Source organism: Balaenoptera borealis (assembly GCF_965194805.1).
Source record: "Balaenoptera borealis genome assembly, chromosome: 9".
Taxonomy (NCBI): Eukaryota; Metazoa; Chordata; class Mammalia; order Artiodactyla; family Balaenopteridae; genus Balaenoptera; species Balaenoptera borealis.
Window position 1 is genome coordinate 86999306 of NC_138873.1, and position 22348 is coordinate 87021653.

Sequence of the window (22348 nt, forward strand, 5' to 3'; positions counted from 1 at the left end):
AAACAGACCTACCGGCCAGTGGTGTTCTTCGGTTATAAATTAGAGTGCAGTGTGCCTGGATAAACCCACAAATGTTGATGTCTCCTTGCTTTTGTTTGTTTTTAATTTAATTTATATTTATTATTAGAGTAATAATCCATTGTGTACGTGGACCACTTCTTCTTGGTGCATTCCTCGGTTGATGGACATTTTCATTGCTTCCAAGTGCTGGCTATGGTAAATATTGCTGGCGTACAGGTTTGCCAGCCTGTGATTTTTGATTCTCATTTTCTCAGGTGATAGGCCAAGCAGTGGTTGTGATTGATTGACTGGTAGCTCAATGTTTCCCTTTTCAAAGCACCTACGTTGTGTTTTCATTAGTGGCTCTTTACATGCCCCCCCTTACAACCGAGGGTACGCATTTCTCCACACTTCCTTCACCGTTTATTTTTGGCAGCATTTTTCCTAATGGCCATTCTGATTGCTGTGAGCTGATAGGTTTTTGTAATATGGGTATGCATGACATTAAAATTTTTAAATTCATCATATTCCTACGCCTTTTTCTTTTCTCTTAAAAGAAAAAAACCGTAAGTATAATACAGCTCTTGAAATTGACTTCTTCGAAGGTTGCCCTCTTTTGAATTTTTTGGTCGATTTTTGACCCCAGAAATTTTTTGGAGGGCAGGTGTCATTTACAGAACTGCAAGTTGGTGAAAATTTAGTGACCTTTTGCAGTGGGTTCAAAGCTGCTGTTGTGGGAAACGTCCACAAGGAGGTAGCTTTTCTCCATTCCCCAATCTGGGTACTAGGGCAGCAGAGCCCTTCTGGAAGTCATTGTCCTAGGTTATAAATTAGAATGGAATTTGCCAGGAGAAATCCCCATAAGTTTATGTCTCATTACTTCTTCTTGGTTTTTAAATTTTTTTTAATCTGGGTAAAGTTTAGAATATTGTTTGTCCTAGGTGTACACCATCTGGTCCTTTTGTACATTATGTATGTCTATTAATGTACAGATCCTCTTCCCATGTAAAATATTACAGTGTTCCATCGACCTCCCTTGCTATATGTTCGGTCTTTTTGATACATGTATATAATATGTATTTGTATATGTATAGTAACACTAATCCTCATTTCTCAATTTCCCCCCTCCTTTCCTTTTAGATGAGCATAGTTTGTTTTGTTTTCTAAGCCTGTGAGTGTCTTTCTCTTTGGAAATATGTTCATCTGTGTCAGTTATTAGATAATGCCATAAGTGATAATATAGGCTATAGGTCTTTTGCTTTCCGACCTACTTCATGTTTTGTGATTATCTCCAGGCTCATCTGTGGTGCCTCAAAGAGCAGCGCTTCAGTGTTTTCCATGGCTAATATTCCATTGTGTACATGGACCACTTCTTCTTGGTGCATTCCTCTGTTGATGGACATTTTCCTTGCTTCCAAGTGTTGCCTATGGTAAATATTGCTGGAGGGCAGGATTGCCAGCCTGTGATTTGTGATTTTCATTTTCTCAGGTGATAGACCCAGCAGTGGTTATGATTGATTGACTGGTATGGTAGCTCAACGTTTACCTTTTCAAGGCACCTCAATTGTGCTCTCATTAGTGGCTCTTACCACGTCCCCCTTAGAATCGAGGGTACGCACTTCTCCACAATCACGTCAGCATTTCTTGTTTGCAGCATATTTGTTGATGGCCATTCTGACTGGTGTGAGCTGATAGGTGTTTGTAATTTGGGTTTACATGTCTGTAAAAATTCCTACAATTCATCATTTTTCCACGCCTTTTTCTTTTCTGTTAAAAGAAAAAAGAACAAAAGTGTGAGTATAATATACCTCTTCAAATTTTCTTTTTGGAAGGTTGCACTCTAGAATTTTTTGGTCGATTTTCGACCTCAGTATTTTTTGGAGGGCAGGTGTCATTTACAGACCTGCAATTGGTGAATATTTAGTGACCTTTTGCAGTGGGTTTAAAGCTGCTGTGGTGGGAAACGGCCACAAGGATGCAGCATTTCTCCATTCCCAAATCTGGGTACTAGGGCAGCAGAGCCGTTCTGGAAGTCGTTTGCCTAGGTTGTAAATTTGAATGGAATGTGCCAGGAAAACCCCCCATAAGTTTATGTCTCATTACTCCTAGTTCGTTGTTTTAATTTTTTCAATTGGGGTAATGGTTAGAATGTTGCTTGTCCAAGGTGTACACACTCTGGTTCATCTACATATTCTATATACCTATTTATGTAGAGATCCTCTTCCCCTGTAAATTATTACAGAGTGTTCCGTAAACCTTCCTTGCTATATGGTCGGTCTTTTTGATATATGTATATAATATGTATTTGTATACATATGGTAACGCTAATCTTCATTTATCCATTCCCCCCACCTTTCCTTTTAGATAAGCATAGTTTTTTTTTAATAAGTCTGTGATTGACTTTCTCTGTGGAAATATGTTCATTTGTGTCAGTTATTAGATAACGCCTATAAGTGATATCATAGGATATAGGACTTTTGCTTTCCGACTTACCTCATGTTCTGTGATTATCTCCAAGATCATCTATGGTGCCTCAAAGAGCAGTGTTTCATTGTTTTCCATGGCTAGTATTCATTGTGTACATGGACCACTTCTTCTTTATCCTTTCATCTGTTGATGGACATTTTGGTTGCTTCACTGTCTTGTCTATGGTGAATAAGGCTGCAGTGCAGCTTTTGCAGCCCGGGTCTTCTTCATTCTGGTCTTCTCAGGTGAGAGGCCCATTGGTGCGCCTGCTGGATTGAATGGTACCTCAATTTTTCCTTTTCAACGCAGCTCCTTTCTGTTCTCATTATTAGCGTTTAACCCTTTTGCATCTCACCAGCAGCTAGAGGGTACACAGTTCTCTAAAACCTCTTCAGCATTTATTGTTTGTAGACTTTTTGCCAATGGTCAGTCGACTGGTGTGAGTTGAAAACTTTTTGTAGATTAGATTGCATGAGTCTAATACTTCCTGAGGTGGAGCTTTTATCCATTTTCCTTTCTTTAAAAAGAGAGTGAGTAAAACTTACCTCTTCATACTATCTTCTTGAAAATTTGGCCTGTTTTGAATTTTTTGTATCCATTCCCTACCTCAGCACAATTTTGAGGGCAGGTGTCCTTTACAGCCCTGAGTCCTTGTGAATGGTAAGTGACCATTAGCTGTGGGTTAAAAGCTGCTCTTGCGGGAATCGGCCACAAGGCGGCAGCATTTCTCCTTTACCAAATCTGGTTTCTAGGGCAACAGAGCCTTACTGGAAGTGGTGTTCTAGGTTGTAAATTAGAATGGAATGTGCGAGGAAAAGGCCCTTTAAGTTTATGTCTCATTACTTCTTGTTGGTATTTTGAACTTAATTTTTATTTTTTATCACAGCAAACTTGATTACAATGCTTTGTTTGTTCTAGGTGTGCAAGATGTGGTTCTTTCACACATATGCATATATCTATTCTTCGGATCCTTTTCCCATGTAGGTTATGACACAATGTTGAGTAGTCTTCTCTTGGTATTGCGTAGGTCTTTGGTGATTATATATTTCACATGTGTTTGTATCTCTCTGTTAACCTCAATATGGTAATGTATCCAATCCTCACACCTTTCCATTTGGTGAACCATAAGTTTTTTTAATGAATCTATGATAGTGTTTCTCTGTGGAAATATCTTTGTTTGTATCATTTTTTAGGTAACACCTATATGTGATATGATAGGATATGTGTCTTTCGCTTTCTCACTTACTCCAAGTTGCGTGATTACTTCTAGACTCATCTATGGTGCTGCAAATGGCATTGTTTCATTTTTTCACTAGCTCTTATTCCATCTGTACAGGTAGCAGTACTTCTTTGTCCACCCATCTGTCGGTGGACTTTTTGGTTACTTCCATATCTTGGCTATTGTAATACTATGCAATGTAGATTTGCGTGCCTGTGTCCTTCCAATTCTCTCTTCTTCGTTTATAGGTCTAGGCATAGGTCTGCTAGATCATATGGTAGCTCAATGGTTACCTTTTAAAGGCACCTCTATTCTGTTCTCCTTAGTGGCTCTTTCCAGGTTACGTCCCACTTAAAGTGGAGGGTATGTATTTCTTCCCAGCACCTTCAGCATTTATTCTTTGTAGTTTTTGCTGATGGTTATTCTGAGTGGTGTGAGCTGATACCTCTTTGTGGTTGAATTTGCATGTGTCTCATAATGTGTTGAAATTGAGCTTTAAGACATGTCCTTTTAATTTTTCCAGCTGTGATTAGAGCTTATTTCTTCAAAGTGTTTTCTTAAAGTATGTGTCACCATTTGAAATAGTTTGGCCATTATCTCCCTCAAGACATTTTGAGGGCAGGTTTCATTTACAGCCCTGAAGTACTTGTTCATATGAAGTGACCATTAGCTCAGGCTTTAAACCTGCTTTTGCAGGTAATGGCCAGAGAGCGGCAGCCTTTCTACGTTCCCCATGCTGGTACTAGGGAAACAGACCTACCGGCCAGTGGTGTTCTTCGGTTATAAATTAGAGTGCAGTGTGCCTGGATAAACCCACAAATGTTGATGTCTCCTTGCTTTTGTTTGTTTTTAATTTAATTTATATTTATTATTAGAGTAATAATCCATTGTGTACGTGGACCACTTCTTCTTGGTGCATTCCTCGGTTGATGGACATTTTCATTGCTTCCAAGTGCTGGCTATGGTAAATATTGCTGGCGTACAGGTTTGCCAGCCTGTGATTTTTGATTCTCATTTTCTCAGGTGATAGGCCAAGCAGTGGTTGTGATTGATTGACTGGTAGCTCAATGTTTCCCTTTTCAAAGCACCTACGTTGTGTTTTCATTAGTGGCTCTTTACATGCCCCCCCTTACAACCGAGGGTACGCATTTCTCCACACTTCCTTCACCGTTTATTTTTGGCAGCATTTTTCCTAATGGCCATTCTGATTGCTGTGAGCTGATAGGTTTTTGTAATATGGGTATGCATGACATTAAAATTTTTAAATTCATCATATTCCTACGCCTTTTTCTTTTCTCTTAAAAGAAAAAAACCGTAAGTATAATACAGCTCTTGAAATTGACTTCTTCGAAGGTTGCCCTCTTTTGAATTTTTTGGTCGATTTTTGACCCCAGAAATTTTTTGGAGGGCAGGTGTCATTTACAGAACTGCAAGTTGGTGAAAATTTAGTGACCTTTTGCAGTGGGTTCAAAGCTGCTGTTGTGGGAAACGTCCACAAGGAGGTAGCTTTTCTCCATTCCCCAATCTGGGTACTAGGGCAGCAGAGCCCTTCTGGAAGTCATTGTCCTAGGTTATAAATTAGAATGGAATTTGCCAGGAGAAATCCCCATAAGTTTATGTCTCATTACTTCTTCTTGGTTTTTAAATTTTTTTTAATCTGGGTAAAGTTTAGAATATTGTTTGTCCTAGGTGTACACCATCTGGTCCTTTTGTACATTATGTATGTCTATTAATGTACAGATCCTCTTCCCATGTAAAATATTACAGTGTTCCATCGACCTCCCTTGCTATATGTTCGGTCTTTTTGATACATGTATATAATATGTATTTGTATATGTATAGTAACACTAATCCTCATTTCTCAATTTCCCCCCTCCTTTCCTTTTAGATGAGCATAGTTTGTTTTGTTTTCTAAGCCTGTGAGTGTCTTTCTCTTTGGAAATATGTTCATCTGTGTCAGTTATTAGATAATGCCATAAGTGATAATATAGGCTATAGGTCTTTTGCTTTCCGACCTACTTCATGTTTTGTGATTATCTCCAGGCTCATCTGTGGTGCCTCAAAGAGCAGCGCTTCAGTGTTTTCCATGGCTAATATTCCATTGTGTACATGGACCACTTCTTCTTGGTGCATTCCTCTGTTGATGGACATTTTCCTTGCTTCCAAGTGTTGCCTATGGTAAATATTGCTGGAGGGCAGGATTGCCAGCCTGTGATTTGTGATTTTCATTTTCTCAGGTGATAGACCCAGCAGTGGTTATGATTGATTGACTGGTATGGTAGCTCAACGTTTACCTTTTCAAGGCACCTCAATTGTGCTCTCATTAGTGGCTCTTACCACGTCCCCCTTAGAATCGAGGGTACGCACTTCTCCACAATCACGTCAGCATTTCTTGTTTGCAGCATATTTGTTGATGGCCATTCTGACTGGTGTGAGCTGATAGGTGTTTGTAATTTGGGTTTACATGTCTGTAAAAATTCCTACAATTCATCATTTTTCCACGCCTTTTTCTTTTCTGTTAAAAGAAAAAAGAACAAAAGTGTGAGTATAATATACCTCTTCAAATTTTCTTTTTGGAAGGTTGCACTCTAGAATTTTTTGGTCGATTTTCGACCTCAGTATTTTTTGGAGGGCAGGTGTCATTTACAGACCTGCAATTGGTGAATATTTAGTGACCTTTTGCAGTGGGTTTAAAGCTGCTGTGGTGGGAAACGGCCACAAGGATGCAGCATTTCTCCATTCCCAAATCTGGGTACTAGGGCAGCAGAGCCGTTCTGGAAGTCGTTTGCCTAGGTTGTAAATTTGAATGGAATGTGCCAGGAAAACCCCCCATAAGTTTATGTCTCATTACTCCTAGTTCGTTGTTTTAATTTTTTCAATTGGGGTAATGGTTAGAATGTTGCTTGTCCAAGGTGTACACACTCTGGTTCATCTACATATTCTATATACCTATTTATGTAGAGATCCTCTTCCCCTGTAAATTATTACAGAGTGTTCCGTAAACCTTCCTTGCTATATGGTCGGTCTTTTTGATATATGTATATAATATGTATTTGTATACATATGGTAACGCTAATCTTCATTTATCCATTCCCCCCACCTTTCCTTTTAGATAAGCATAGTTTTTTTTTAATAAGTCTGTGATTGACTTTCTCTGTGGAAATATGTTCATTTGTGTCAGTTATTAGATAACGCCTATAAGTGATATCATAGGATATAGGACTTTTGCTTTCCGACTTACCTCATGTTCTGTGATTATCTCCAAGATCATCTATGGTGCCTCAAAGAGCAGTGTTTCATTGTTTTCCATGGCTAGTATTCATTGTGTACATGGACCACTTCTTCTTTATCCTTTCATCTGTTGATGGACATTTTGGTTGCTTCACTGTCTTGTCTATGGTGAATAAGGCTGCAGTGCAGCTTTTGCAGCCCGGGTCTTCTTCATTCTGGTCTTCTCAGGTGAGAGGCCCATTGGTGCGCCTGCTGGATTGAATGGTACCTCAATTTTTCCTTTTCAACGCAGCTCCTTTCTGTTCTCATTATTAGCGTTTAACCCTTTTGCATCTCACCAGCAGCTAGAGGGTACACAGTTCTCTAAAACCTCTTCAGCATTTATTGTTTGTAGACTTTTTGCCAATGGTCAGTCGACTGGTGTGAGTTGAAAACTTTTTGTAGATTAGATTGCATGAGTCTAATACTTCCTGAGGTGGAGCTTTTATCCATTTTCCTTTCTTTAAAAAGAGAGTGAGTAAAACTTACCTCTTCATACTATCTTCTTGAAAATTTGGCCTGTTTTGAATTTTTTGTATCCATTCCCTACCTCAGCACAATTTTGAGGGCAGGTGTCCTTTACAGCCCTGAGTCCTTGTGAATGGTAAGTGACCATTAGCTGTGGGTTAAAAGCTGCTCTTGCGGGAATCGGCCACAAGGCGGCAGCATTTCTCCTTTACCAAATCTGGTTTCTAGGGCAACAGAGCCTTACTGGAAGTGGTGTTCTAGGTTGTAAATTAGAATGGAATGTGCGAGGAAAAGGCCCTTTAAGTTTATGTCTCATTACTTCTTGTTGGTATTTTGAACTTAATTTTTATTTTTTATCACAGCAAACTTGATTACAATGCTTTGTTTGTTCTAGGTGTGCAAGATGTGGTTCTTTCACACATATGCATATATCTATTCTTCGGATCCTTTTCCCATGTAGGTTATGACACAATGTTGAGTAGTCTTCTCTTGGTATTGCGTAGGTCTTTGGTGATTATATATTTCACATGTGTTTGTATCTCTCTGTTAACCTCAATATGGTAATGTATCCAATCCTCACACCTTTCCATTTGGTGAACCATAAGTTTTTTTAATGAATCTATGATAGTGTTTCTCTGTGGAAATATCTTTGTTTGTATCATTTTTTAGGTAACACCTATATGTGATATGATAGGATATGTGTCTTTCGCTTTCTCACTTACTCCAAGTTGCGTGATTACTTCTAGACTCATCTATGGTGCTGCAAATGGCATTGTTTCATTTTTTCACTAGCTCTTATTCCATCTGTACAGGTAGCAGTACTTCTTTGTCCACCCATCTGTCGGTGGACTTTTTGGTTACTTCCATATCTTGGCTATTGTAATACTATGCAATGTAGATTTGCGTGCCTGTGTCCTTCCAATTCTCTCTTCTTCGTTTATAGGTCTAGGCATAGGTCTGCTAGATCATATGGTAGCTCAATGGTTACCTTTTAAAGGCACCTCTATTCTGTTCTCCTTAGTGGCTCTTTCCAGGTTACGTCCCACTTAAAGTGGAGGGTATGTATTTCTTCCCAGCACCTTCAGCATTTATTCTTTGTAGTTTTTGCTGATGGTTATTCTGAGTGGTGTGAGCTGATACCTCTTTGTGGTTGAATTTGCATGTGTCTCATAATGTGTTGAAATTGAGCTTTAAGACATGTCCTTTTAATTTTTCCAGCTGTGATTAGAGCTTATTTCTTCAAAGTGTTTTCTTAAAGTATGTGTCACCATTTGAAATAGTTTGGCCATTATCTCCCTCAAGACATTTTGAGGGCAGGTTTCATTTACAGCCCTGAAGTACTTGTTCATATGAAGTGACCATTAGCTCAGGCTTTAAACCTGCTTTTGCAGGTAATGGCCAGAGAGCGGCAGCCTTTCTACGTTCCCCATGCTGGTACTAGGGAAACAGACCTACCGGCCAGTGGTGTTCTTCGGTTATAAATTAGAGTGCAGTGTGCCTGGATAAACCCACAAATGTTGATGTCTCCTTGCTTTTGTTTGTTTTTAATTTAATTTATATTTATTATTAGAGTAATAATCCATTGTGTACGTGGACCACTTCTTCTTGGTGCATTCCTCGGTTGATGGACATTTTCATTGCTTCCAAGTGCTGGCTATGGTAAATATTGCTGGCGTACAGGTTTGCCAGCCTGTGATTTTTGATTCTCATTTTCTCAGGTGATAGGCCAAGCAGTGGTTGTGATTGATTGACTGGTAGCTCAATGTTTCCCTTTTCAAAGCACCTACGTTGTGTTTTCATTAGTGGCTCTTTACATGCCCCCCCTTACAACCGAGGGTACGCATTTCTCCACACTTCCTTCACCGTTTATTTTTGGCAGCATTTTTCCTAATGGCCATTCTGATTGCTGTGAGCTGATAGGTTTTTGTAATATGGGTATGCATGACATTAAAATTTTTAAATTCATCATATTCCTACGCCTTTTTCTTTTCTCTTAAAAGAAAAAAACCGTAAGTATAATACAGCTCTTGAAATTGACTTCTTCGAAGGTTGCCCTCTTTTGAATTTTTTGGTCGATTTTTGACCCCAGAAATTTTTTGGAGGGCAGGTGTCATTTACAGAACTGCAAGTTGGTGAAAATTTAGTGACCTTTTGCAGTGGGTTCAAAGCTGCTGTTGTGGGAAACGTCCACAAGGAGGTAGCTTTTCTCCATTCCCCAATCTGGGTACTAGGGCAGCAGAGCCCTTCTGGAAGTCATTGTCCTAGGTTATAAATTAGAATGGAATTTGCCAGGAGAAATCCCCATAAGTTTATGTCTCATTACTTCTTCTTGGTTTTTAAATTTTTTTTAATCTGGGTAAAGTTTAGAATATTGTTTGTCCTAGGTGTACACCATCTGGTCCTTTTGTACATTATGTATGTCTATTAATGTACAGATCCTCTTCCCATGTAAAATATTACAGTGTTCCATCGACCTCCCTTGCTATATGTTCGGTCTTTTTGATACATGTATATAATATGTATTTGTATATGTATAGTAACACTAATCCTCATTTCTCAATTTCCCCCCTCCTTTCCTTTTAGATGAGCATAGTTTGTTTTGTTTTCTAAGCCTGTGAGTGTCTTTCTCTTTGGAAATATGTTCATCTGTGTCAGTTATTAGATAATGCCATAAGTGATAATATAGGCTATAGGTCTTTTGCTTTCTGACCTACTTCATGTTTTGTGATTATCTCCAGGCTCATCTGTGGTGCCTCAAAGAGCAGCGCTTCAGTGTTTTCCATGGCTAATATTCCATTGTGTACATGGACCACTTCTTCTTGGTGCATTCCTCTGTTGATGGACATTTTCCTTGCTTCCAAGTGTTGCCTATGGTAAATATTGCTGGAGGGCAGGATTGCCAGCCTGTGATTTTTGATTTTCATTTTCTCAGGTGATAGACCCAGCAGTGGTTATGATTGATTGACTGGTATGGTAGCTCAACGTTTACCTTTTCAAGGCACCTCAATTGTGCTGTCATTAGTGGCTCTTACCACGTCCCCCTTAGAATCGAGGGTACGCACTTCTCCACAATCACGTCAGCATTTCTTGTTTGCAGCATATTTGTTGATGGCCATTCTGACTGGTGTGAGCTGATAGGTGTTTGTAATTTGGGTTTACATGTCTGTAAAAATTCCTACAATTCATCATTTTTCCACGCCTTTTTCTTTTCTGTTAAAAGAAAAAAGAACAAAAGTGTGAGTATAATATACCTCTTCAAATTTTCTTTTTGGAAGGTTGCACTCTAGAATTTTTTGGTCGATTTTCGACCTCAGTATTTTTTGGAGGGCAGGTGTCATTTACAGACCTGCAATTGGTGAATATTTAGTGACCTTTTGCAGTGGGTTTAAAGCTGCTGTGGTGGGAAACGGCCACAAGGATGCAGCATTTCTCCATTCCCAAATCTGGGTACTAGGGCAGCAGAGCCGTTCTGGAAGTCGTTTGCCTAGGTTGTAAATTTGAATGGAATGTGCCAGGAAAACCCCCCATAAGTTTATGTCTCATTACTCCTAGTTCGTTGTTTTAATTTTTTCAATTGGGGTAATGGTTAGAATGTTGCTTGTCCAAGGTGTACACACTCTGGTTCATCTACATATTCTATATACCTATTTATGTAGAGATCCTCTTCCCCTGTAAATTATTACAGAGTGTTCCGTAAACCTTCCTTGCTATATGGTCGGTCTTTTTGATATATGTATATAATATGTATTTGTATACATATGGTAACGCTAATCTTCATTTATCCATTCCCCCCACCTTTCCTTTTAGATAAGCATAGTTTTTTTTTAATAAGTCTGTGATTGACTTTCTCTGTGGAAATATGTTCATTTGTGTCAGTTATTAGATAACGCCTATAAGTGATATCATAGGATATAGGACTTTTGCTTTCCGACTTACCTCATGTTCTGTGATTATCTCCAAGATCATCTATGGTGCCTCAAAGAGCAGTGTTTCATTGTTTTCCATGGCTAGTATTCATTGTGTACATGGACCACTTCTTCTTTATCCTTTCATCTGTTGATGGACATTTTGGTTGCTTCACTGTCTTGTCTATGGTGAATAAGGCTGCAGTGCAGCTTTTGCAGCCCGGGTCTTCTTCATTCTGGTCTTCTCAGGTGAGAGGCCCATTGGTGCGTCTGCTGGATTGAATGGTACCTCAATTTTTCCTTTTCAACGCAGCTCCTTTCTGTTCTCATTATTAGCGTTTAACCCTTTTGCATCTCACCAGCAGCTAGAGGGTACACAGTTCTCTAAAACCTCTTCAGCATTTATTGTTTGTAGACTTTTTGCCAATGGTCAGTCGACTGGTGTGAGTTGAAAACTTTTTGTAGATTAGATTGCATGAGTCTAATACTTCCTGAGGTGGAGCTTTTATCCATTTTCCTTTCTTTAAAAAGAGAGTGAGTAAAACTTACCTCTTCATACTATCTTCTTGAAAATTTGGCCTGTTTTGAATTTTTTGTATCCATTCCCTACCTCAGCACAATTTTGAGGGCAGGTGTCCTTTACAGCCCTGAGTCCTTGTGAATGGTAAGTGACCATTAGCTGTGGGTTAAAAGCTGCTCTTGCGGGAATCGGCCACAAGGCGGCAGCATTTCTCCTTTACCAAATCTGGTTTCTAGGGCAACAGAGCCTTACTGGAAGTGGTGTTCTAGGTTGTAAATTAGAATGGAATGTGCGAGGAAAAGGCCCTTTAAGTTTATGTCTCATTACTTCTTGTTGGTATTTTGAACTTAATTTTTATTTCTTATCACAGCAAACTTGATTACAATGTTTTGTTTGTTCTAGGTGTGCAAGATGTGGTTCTTTCACACATATGCATATATCTATTCTTCGGATCCTTTTCCCATGTAGGTTATGACACAATGTTGAGTAGTCTTCTCTTGGTATTGCGTAGGTCTTTGGTGATTATATATTTCACATGTGTTTGTATCTCTCTGTTAACCTCAATATGGTAATGTATCCAATCCTCACACCTTTCCATTTGGTGAACCATAAGTTTTTTTAATGAATCTATGATAGTGTTTCTCTGTGGAAATATCTTTGTTTGTATCATTTTTTAGGTAACACCTATATGTGATATGATAGGATATGTGTCTTTCGCTTTCTCACTTACTCCAAGTTGCGTGATTACTTCTAGACTCATCTATGGTGCTGCAAATGGCATTGTTTCATTTTTTCACTAGCTCTTATTCCATCTGTACAGGTAGCAGTACTTCTTTGTCCACCCATCTGTCGGTGGACTTTTTGGTTACTTCCATATCTTGGCTATTGTAATACTATGCAATGTAGATTTGCGTGCCTGTGTCCTTCCAATTCTCTCTTCTTCGTTTATAGGTCTAGGCATAGGTCTGCTAGATCATATGGTAGCTCAATGGTTACCTTTAAAAGGCACCTCTATTCTGTTCTCCTTAGTGGCTCTTTCCAGGTTACGTCCCACTTAAAGTGGAGGGTATGTATTTCTTCCCAGCACCTTCAGTATTTATTCTTTGTAGTTTTTGCTGATGGTTATTCTGAGTGGTGTGAGCTGATACCTCTTTGTGGTTGAATTTGCATGTGTCTCATAATGTGTTGAAATTGAGCTTTAAGACATGTCCTTTTAATTTTTCCAGCTGTGATTAGAGCTTATTTCTTCAAAGTGTTTTCTTAAAGTATGTGTCACCATTTGAAATAGTTTGGCCATTATCTCCCTCAAGACATTTTGAGGGCAGGTTTCATTTACAGCCCTGAAGTACTTGTTCATATGAAGTGACCATTAGCTCAGGCTTTAAACCTGCTTTTGCAGGTAATGGCCAGAGAGCGGCAGCCTTTCTACGTTCCCCATGCTGGTACTAGGGAAACAGACCTACCGGCCAGTGGTGTTCTTCGGTTATAAATTAGAGTGCAATGTGCCCGGATAAACCCACAAATGTTGATGTCTCCTTGCTTTTGTTTGTTTTTAATTTAATTTATATTTATTATTAGAGTAATATTCCATTGTGTACGTGGACCACTTCTTCTTGGTGCATTCCTCGGTTGATGGACATTTTCATTGCTTCCAAGTGCTGGCTATGGTAAATATTGCTGGCGTACAGGTTTGCCAGCCTGTGATTTTTGATTCTCATTTTCTCAGGTGATAGGCCAAGCAGTGGTTGTGATTGATTGACTGGTAGCTCAATGTTTCCCTTTTCAAAGCACCTACGTTGTGTTTTCATTAGTGGCTCTTTACATGCCCCCCCTTACAACCGAGGGTACGCATTTCTCCACACTCCCTTCACCGTTTATTTTTGGCAGCATTTTTCCTAATGGCCATTCTGATTGCTGTGAGCTGATAGGTTTTTGTAATATGGGTATGCATGACATTAAAATTTTTAAATTCATCATATTCCTACGCCTTTTTCTTTTCTCTTAAAAGAAAAAAACCGTAAGTATAATACAGCTCTTGAAATTGACTTCTTCGAAGGTTGCCCTCTTTTGAATTTTTTGGTCGATTTTTGACCCCAGAAATTTTTTGGAGGGCAGGTGTCATTTACAGAACTGCAAGTTGGTGAAAATTTAGTGACCTTTTGCAGTGGGTTCAAAGCTGCTGTTGTGGGAAACGTCCACAAGGAGGTAGCTTTTCTCCATTCCCCAATCTGGGTACTAGGGCAGCAGAGCCCTTCTGGAAGTCATTGTCCTAGGTTATAAATTAGAATGGAATTTGCCAGGAGAAATCCCCATAAGTTTATGTCTCATTACTTCTTCTTGGTTTTTAAAATTTTTTTAATCTGGGTAAAGTTTAGAATATTGTTTGTCCTAGGTGTACACCATCTGGTCCTTTTGTACATTATGTATGTCTATTAATGTACAGATCCTCTTCCCATGTAAAATATTACAGTGTTCCATCGACCTCCCTTGCTATATGTTCGGTCTTTTTGATACATGTATATAATATGTATTTGTATATGTATAGTAACACTAATCCTCATTTCTCAATTTCCCCCCTCCTTTCCTTTTAGATGAGCATAGTTTGTTTTGTTTTCTAAGCCTGTGAGTGTCTTTCTCTTTGGAAATATGTTCATCTGTGTCAGTTATTAGTTAATACCATAAGTGATATTATAGGCTATAGGTCTTTTGCTTTCCGACCTACTTCATGTTTTGTGATTATCTCCAGGCTCATCTGTGGTGCCTCAAAGAGCAGCGCTTCAGTGTTTTCCATGGCTAATATTCCATTGTGTACATGGACCACTTCTTCTTGGTGCATTCCTCTGTTGATGGACATTTTCCTTGCTTCCAAGTGTTGCCTATGGTAAATATTGCTGGAGGGCAGGATTGCCAGCCTGTGATTTTTGATTTTCATTTTCTCAGGTGATAGACCCAGCAGTGGTTATGATTGATTGACTGGTATGGTAGCTCAACGTTTACCTTTTCAAGGCACCTCAATTGTGCTGTCATTAGTGGCTCTTACCACGTCCCCCTTAGAATCGAGGGTACGCACTTCTCCACAATCACGTCAGCATTTCTTGTTTGCAGCATATTTGTTGATGGCCATTCTGACTGGTGTGAGCTGATAGGTGTTTGTAATTTGGGTTTACATGTCTGTAAAAATTCCTACAATTCATCATTTTTCCACGCCGTTTTCTTTTCTGTTAAAAGAAAAAAGAACAAAAGTGTGAGTATAATATACCTCTTCAAATTTTCTTTTTGGAAGGTTGCACTCTAGAATTTTTTGGTCGATTTTCGACCTCAGTATTTTTTGGAGGGCAGGTGTCATTTACAGACCTGCAATTGGTGAATATTTAGTGACCTTTTGCAGTGGGTTTAAAGCTGCTGTGGTGGGAAACGGCCACAAGGATGCAGCATTTCTCCATTCCCAAATCTGGGTACTAGGGCAGCAGAGCCGTTCTGGAAGTCGTTTGCCTAGGTTGTAAATTTGAATGGAATGTGCCAGGAAAACCCCCCATAAGTTTATGTCTCATTACTCCTAGTTCGTTGTTTTAATTTTTTCAATTGGGGTAATGGTTAGAATGTTGCTTGTCCAAGGTGTACACACTCTGGTTCATCTACATATTCTATATACCTATTTATGTAGAGATCCTCTTCCCCTGTAAATTATTACAGAGTGTTCCGTAAACCTTCCTTGCTATATGGTCGGTCTTTTTGATATATGTATATAATATGTATTTGTATACATATGGTAACGCTAATCTTCATTTATCCATTCCCCCCACCTTTCCTTTTAGATAAGCATAGTTTTTTTTTAATAAGTCTGTGATTGACTTTCTCTGTGGAAATATGTTCATTTGTGTCAGTTATTAGATAACGCCTATAAGTGATATCATAGGATATAGGACTTTTGCTTTCCGACTTACCTCATGTTCTGTGATTATCTCCAAGATCATCTATGGTGCCTCAAAGAGCAGTGTTTCATTGTTTTCCATGGCTAGTATTCATTGTGTACATGGACCACTTCTTCTTTATCCTTTCATCTGTTGATGGACATTTTGGTTGCTTCACTGTCTTGGCTATGGTGAATAAGGCTGCAGTGCAGCTTTTGCAGCCCGGGTCTTCTTCATTCTGGTCTTCTCAGGTGAGAGGCCCATTGGTGCGTCTGCTGGATTGAATGGTACCTCAATTTTTCCTTTTCAACGCAGCTCCTTTCTGTTCTCATTATTAGCGTTTAACCCTTTTGCATCTCACCAGCAGCTAGAGGGTACACAGTTCTCTAAAACCTCTTCAGCATTTATTGTTTGTAGACTTTTTGCCAATGGTCAGTCGACTGGTGTGAGTTGAAAACTTTTTGTAGATTAGATTGCATGAGTCTAATACTTCCTGAGGTGGAGCTTTTATCCATTTTCCTTTCTTTAAAAAGAGAGTGAGTAAAACTTACCTCTTCATACTATCTTCTTGAAAATTTGGCCTGTTTTGAATTTTTTGTATCCATTCCCTACCTCAGCACAATTTTGAGGGCAGGTGTCCTTTACAGCCCTGAGTCCTTGTGAATGGTAAGTGACCATTAGCTGTGGGTTAAAAGCTGCTCTTGCGGGAATCGGCCACAAGGCGGCAGCATTTCTCCTTTACCAAATCTGGTTTCTAGGGCAACAGAGCCTTACTGGAAGTGGTGTTCTAGGTTGTAAATTAGAATGGAATGTGCGAGGAAAAGGCCCTTTAAGTTTATGTCTCATTACTTCTTGTTGGTATTTTGAACTTAATTTTTATTTTTTATCACAGCAAACTTGATTACAATGCTTTGTTTGTTCTAGGTGTGCAAGATGTGGTTCTTTCACACATATGCATATATCTATTCTTCGGATCCTTTTCCCATGTAGGTTATGACACAATGTTGAGTAGTCTTCTCTTGGTATTGCGTAGGTCTTTGGTGATTATATATTTCACATGTGTTTGTATCTCTCTGTTAACCTCAATATGGTAATGTATCCAATCCTCACACCTTTCCATTTGGTGAACCATAAGTTTTTTTAATGAATCTATGATAGTGTTTCTCTGTGGAAATATCTTTGTTTGTATCATTTTTTAGGTAACACCTATATGTGATATGATAGGATATGTGTCTTTCGCTTTCTCACTTACTCCAAGTTGCGTGATTACTTCTAGACTCATCTATGGTGCTGCAAATGGCATTGTTTCATTTTTTCACTAGCTCTTATTCCATCTGTACAGGTAGCAGTACTTCTTTGTCCACCCATCTGTCGGTGGACTTTTTGGTTACTTCCATATCTTGGCTATTGTAATACTATGCAATGTAGATTTGCGTGCCTGTGTCCTTCCAATTCTCTCTTCTTCGTTTATAGGTCTAGGCATAGGTCTGCTAGATCATATGGTAGCTCAATGGTTACCTTTTAAAGGCACCTCTATTCTGTTCTCCTTAGTGGCTCTTTCCAGGTTACGTCCCACTTAAAGTGGAGGGTATGTATTTCTTCCCAGCACCTTCAGCATTTATTCTTTGTAGTTTTTGCTGATGGTTATTCTGAGTGGTGTGAGCTGATACCTCTTTGTGGTTGAATTTGCATGTGTCTCATAATGTGTTGAAATTGAGCTTTAAGACATGTCCTTTTAATTTTTCCAGCTGTGATTAGAGCTTATTTCTTCAAAGTGTTTTCTTAAAGGATGTGTCACCATTTGAAATAGTTTGGCCATTATCTCCCTCAAGACATTTTGAGGGCAGGTTTCATTTACAGCCCTGAAGTACTTGTTCATATGAAGTGACCATTAGCTCAGGCTTTAAACCTGCTTTTGCAGGTAATGGCCAGAGAGCGGCAGCCTTTCTACGTTCCCCATGCTGGTACTAGGGAAACAGACCTACTGGCCAGTGGTGTTCTTCGGTTATAAATTAGAGTGCAATGTGCCCGGATAAACCCACAAATGTTGATGTCTCCTTGCTTTTGTTTGTTTTTAATTTAATTTATATTTATTATTAGAGTAATATTCCATTGTGTACGTGGACCACTTCTTCTTGGTGCATTCCTCGGTTGATGGACATTTTCATTGCTTCCAAGTGCTGGCTATGGTAAATATTGCTGGCGTACAGGTTTGCCAGCCTGTGATTTTTGATTCTCATTTTCTCAGGTGATAGGCCAAGCAGTGGTTGTGATTGATTGACTGGTAGCTCAATGTTTCCCTTTTCAAAGCACCTACGTTGTGTTTTCATTAGTGGCTCTTTACATGCCCCCCCTTACAACCGAGGGTACGCATTTCTCCACACTCCCTTCACCGTTTATTTTTGGCAGCATTTTTCCTAATGGCCATTCTGATTGCTGTGAGCTGATAGGTTTTTGTAATATGGGTATGCATGACATTAAAATTTTTAAATTCATCATATTCCTACGCCTTTTTCTTTTCTCTTAAAAGAAAAAAACCGTAAGTATAATAGAGCTCTTGAAATTGACTTCTTCGAAGGTTGCCCTCTTTTGAATTTTTTGGTCGATTTTTGACCCCAGAAATTTTTTGGAGGGCAGGTGTCATTTACAGAACTGCAAGTTGGTGAAAATTTAGTGACCTTTTGCAGTGGGTTCAAAGCTGCTGTTGTGGGAAACGTCCACAAGGAGGTAGCTTTTCTCCATTCCCCAATCTGGGTACTAGGGCAGCAGAGCCCTTCTGGAAGTCATTGTCCTAGGTTATAAATTAGAATGGAATTTGCCAGGAGAAATCCCCATAAGTTTATGTCTCATTACTTCTTCTTGGTTTTTAAAATTTTTTTAATCTGGGTAAAGTTTAGAATATTGTTTGTCCTAGGTGTACACCATCTGGTCCTTTTGTACATTATGTATGTCTATTAATGTACAGATCCTCTTCCCATGTAAAATATTACAGTGTTCCATCGACCTCCCTTGCTATATGTTCGGTCTTTTTGATACATGTATATAATATGTATTTGTATATGTATAGTAACACTAATCCTCATTTCTCAATTTCCCCCCTCCTTTCCTTTTAGATGAGCATAGTTTGTTTTGTTTTCTAAGCCTGTGAGTGTCTTTCTCTTTGGAAATATGTTCATCTGTGTCAGTTATTAGATAATGCCATAAGTGATAATATAGGCTATAGGTCTTTTGCTTTCTGACCTACTTCATGTTTTGTGATTATCTCCAGGCTCATCTGTGGTGCCTCAAAGAGCAGCGCTTCAGTGTTTTCCATGGCTAATATTCCATTGTGTACATGGACCACTTCTTCTTGGTGCATTCCTCTGTTGATGGACATTTTCCTTGCTTCCAAGTGTTGCCTATGGTAAATATTGCTGGAGGGCAGGATTGCCAGCCTGTGATTTTTGATTTTCATTTTCTCAGGTGATAGACCCAGCAGTGGTTATGATTGATTGACTGGTATGGTAGCTCAACGTTTACCTTTTCAAGGCACCTCAATTGTGCTGTCATTAGTGGCTCTTACCACGTCCCCCTTAGAATCGAGGGTACGCACTTCTCCACAATCACGTCAGCATTTCTTGTTTGCAGCATATTTGTTGATGGCCATTCTGACTGGTGTGAGCTGATAGGTGTTTGTAATTTGGGTTTACATGTCTGTAAAAATTCCTACAATTCATCATTTTTCCACGCCTTTTTCTTTTCTGTTAAAAGAAAAAAGAACAAAAGTGTGAGTATAATATACCTCTTCAAATTTTCTTTTTGGAAGGTTGCACTCTAGAATTTTTTGGTCGATTTTCGACCTCAGTATTTTTTGGAGGGCAGGTGTCATTTACAGACCTGCAATTGGTGAATATTTAGTGACCTTTTGCAGTGGGTTTAAAGCTGCTGTGGTGGGAAACGGCCACAAGGATGCAGCATTTCTCCATTCCCAAATCTGGGTACTAGGGCAGCAGAGCCGTTCTGGAAGTCGTTTGCCTAGGTTGTAAATTTGAATGGAATGTGCCAGGAAAACCCCCCATAAGTTTATGTCTCATTACTCCTAGTTCGTTGTTTTAATTTTTTCAATTGGGGTAATGGTTAGAATGTTGCTTGTCCAAGGTGTACACACTCTGGTTCATCTACATATTCTATATACCTATTTATGTAGAGATCCTCTTCCCCTGTAAATTATTACAGAGTGTTCCGTAAACCTTCCTTGCTATATGGTCGGTCTTTTTGATATATGTATATAATATGTATTTGTATACATATGGTAACGCTAATCTTCATTTATCCATTCCCCCCACCTTTCCTTTTAGATAAGCATAGTTTTTTTTTAATAAGTCTGTGATTGACTTTCTCTGTGGAAATATGTTCATTTGTGTCAGTTATTAGATAACGCCTATAAGTGATATCATAGGATATAGGACTTTTGCTTTCCGACTTACCTCATGTTCTGTGATTATCTCCAAGATCATCTATGGTGCCTCAAAGAGCAGTGTTTCATTGTTTTCCATGGCTAGTATTCATTGTGTACATGGACCACTTCTTCTTTATCCTTTCATCTGTTGATGGACATTTTGGTTGCTTCACTGTCTTGGCTATGGTGAATAAGGCTGCAGTGCAGCTTTTGCAGCCCGGGTCTTCTTCATTCTGGTCTTCTCAGGTGAGAGGCCCATTGGTGCGTCTGCTGGATTGAATGGTACCTCAATTTTTCCTTTTCAACGCAGCTCCTTTCTGTTCTCATTATTAGCGTTTAACCCTTTTGCATCTCACCAGCAGCTAGAGGGTACACAGTTCTCTAAAACCTCTTCAGCATTTATTGTTTGTAGACTTTTTGCCAATGGTCAGTCGACTGGTGTGAGTTGAAAACTTTTTGTAGATTAGATTGCATGAGTCTAATACTTCCTGAGGTGGAGCTTTTATCCATTTTCCTTTCTTTAAAAAGAGAGTGAGTAAAACTTACCTCTTCATACTATCTTCTTGAAAATTTGGCCTGTTTTGAATTTTTTGTATCCATTCCCTACCTCAGCACAATTTTGAGGGCAGGTGTCCTTTACAGCCCTGAGTCCTTGTGAATGGTAAGTGACCATTAGCTGTGGGTTAAAAGCTGCTCTTGCGGGAATCGGCCACAAGGCGGCAGCATTTCTCCTTTACCAAATCTGGTTTCTAGGGCAACAGAGCCTTACTGGAAGTGGTGTTCTAGGTTGTAAATTAGAATGGAATGTGCGAGGAAAAAGCCCTTTAAGTTTATGTCTCATTACTTCTTGTTGGTATTTTGAACTTAATTTTTATTTCTTATCACAGCAAACTTGATTACAATGTTTTGTTTGTTCTAGGTGTGCAAGATGTGGTTCTTTCACACATATGCATATATCTATTCTTCGGATCCTTTTCCCATGTAGGTTATGACACAATGTTGAGTAGTCTTCTCTTGGTATTGCGTAGGTCTTTGGTGATTATATATTTCACATGTGTTTGTATCTCTCTGTTAACCTCAATATGGTAATGTATCCAATCCTCACACCTTTCCATTTGGTGAACCATAAGTTTTTTTAATGAATCTATGATAGTGTTTCTCTGTGGAAATATCTTTGTTTGTATCATTTTTTAGGTAACACCTATATGTGATATGATAGGATATGTGTCTTTCGCTTTCTCACTTACTCCAAGTTGCGTGATTACTTCTAGACTCATCTATGGTGCTGCAAATGGCATTGTTTCATTTTTTCACTAGCTCTTATTCCATCTGTACAGGTAGCAGTACTTCTTTGTCCACCCATCTGTCGGTGGACTTTTTGGTTACTTCCATATCTTGGCTATTGTAATACTATGCAATGTAGATTTGCGTGCCTGTGTCCTTCCAATTCTCTCTTCTTCGTTTATAGGTCTAGGCATAGGTCTGCTAGATCATATGGTAGCTCAATGGTTACCTTTTAAAGGCACCTCTATTCTGTTCTCCTTAGTGGCTCTTTCCAGGTTACGTCCCACTTAAAGTGGAGGGTATGTATTTCTTCCCAGCACCTTCAGCATTTATTCTTTGTAGTTTTTGCTGATGGTTATTCTGAGTGGTGTGAGCTGATACCTCTTTGTGGTTGAATTTGCATGTGTCTCATAATGTGTTGAAATTGAGCTTTAAGACATGTCCTTTTAATTTTTCCAGCTGTGATTAGAGCTTATTTCTTCAAAGTGTTTTCTTAAAGGATGTGTCACCATTTGAAATAGTTTGGCCATTATCTCCCTCAAGACATTTTGAGGGCAGGTTTCATTTACAGCCCTGAAGTACTTGTTCATATGAAGTGACCATTAGCTCAGGCTTTAAACCTGCTTTTGCAGGTAATGGCCAGAGAGCGGCAGCCTTTCTACGTTCCCCATGCTGGTACTAGGGAAACAGACCTACCGGCCAGTGGTGTTCTTCGGTTATAAATTAGAGTGCAATGTGCCCGGATAAACCCACAAATGTTGATGTCTCCTTGCTTTTGTTTGTTTTTAATTTAATTTATATTTATTATTAGAGTAATATTCCATTGTGTACGTGGACCACTTCTTCTTGGTGCATTCCTCGGTTGAT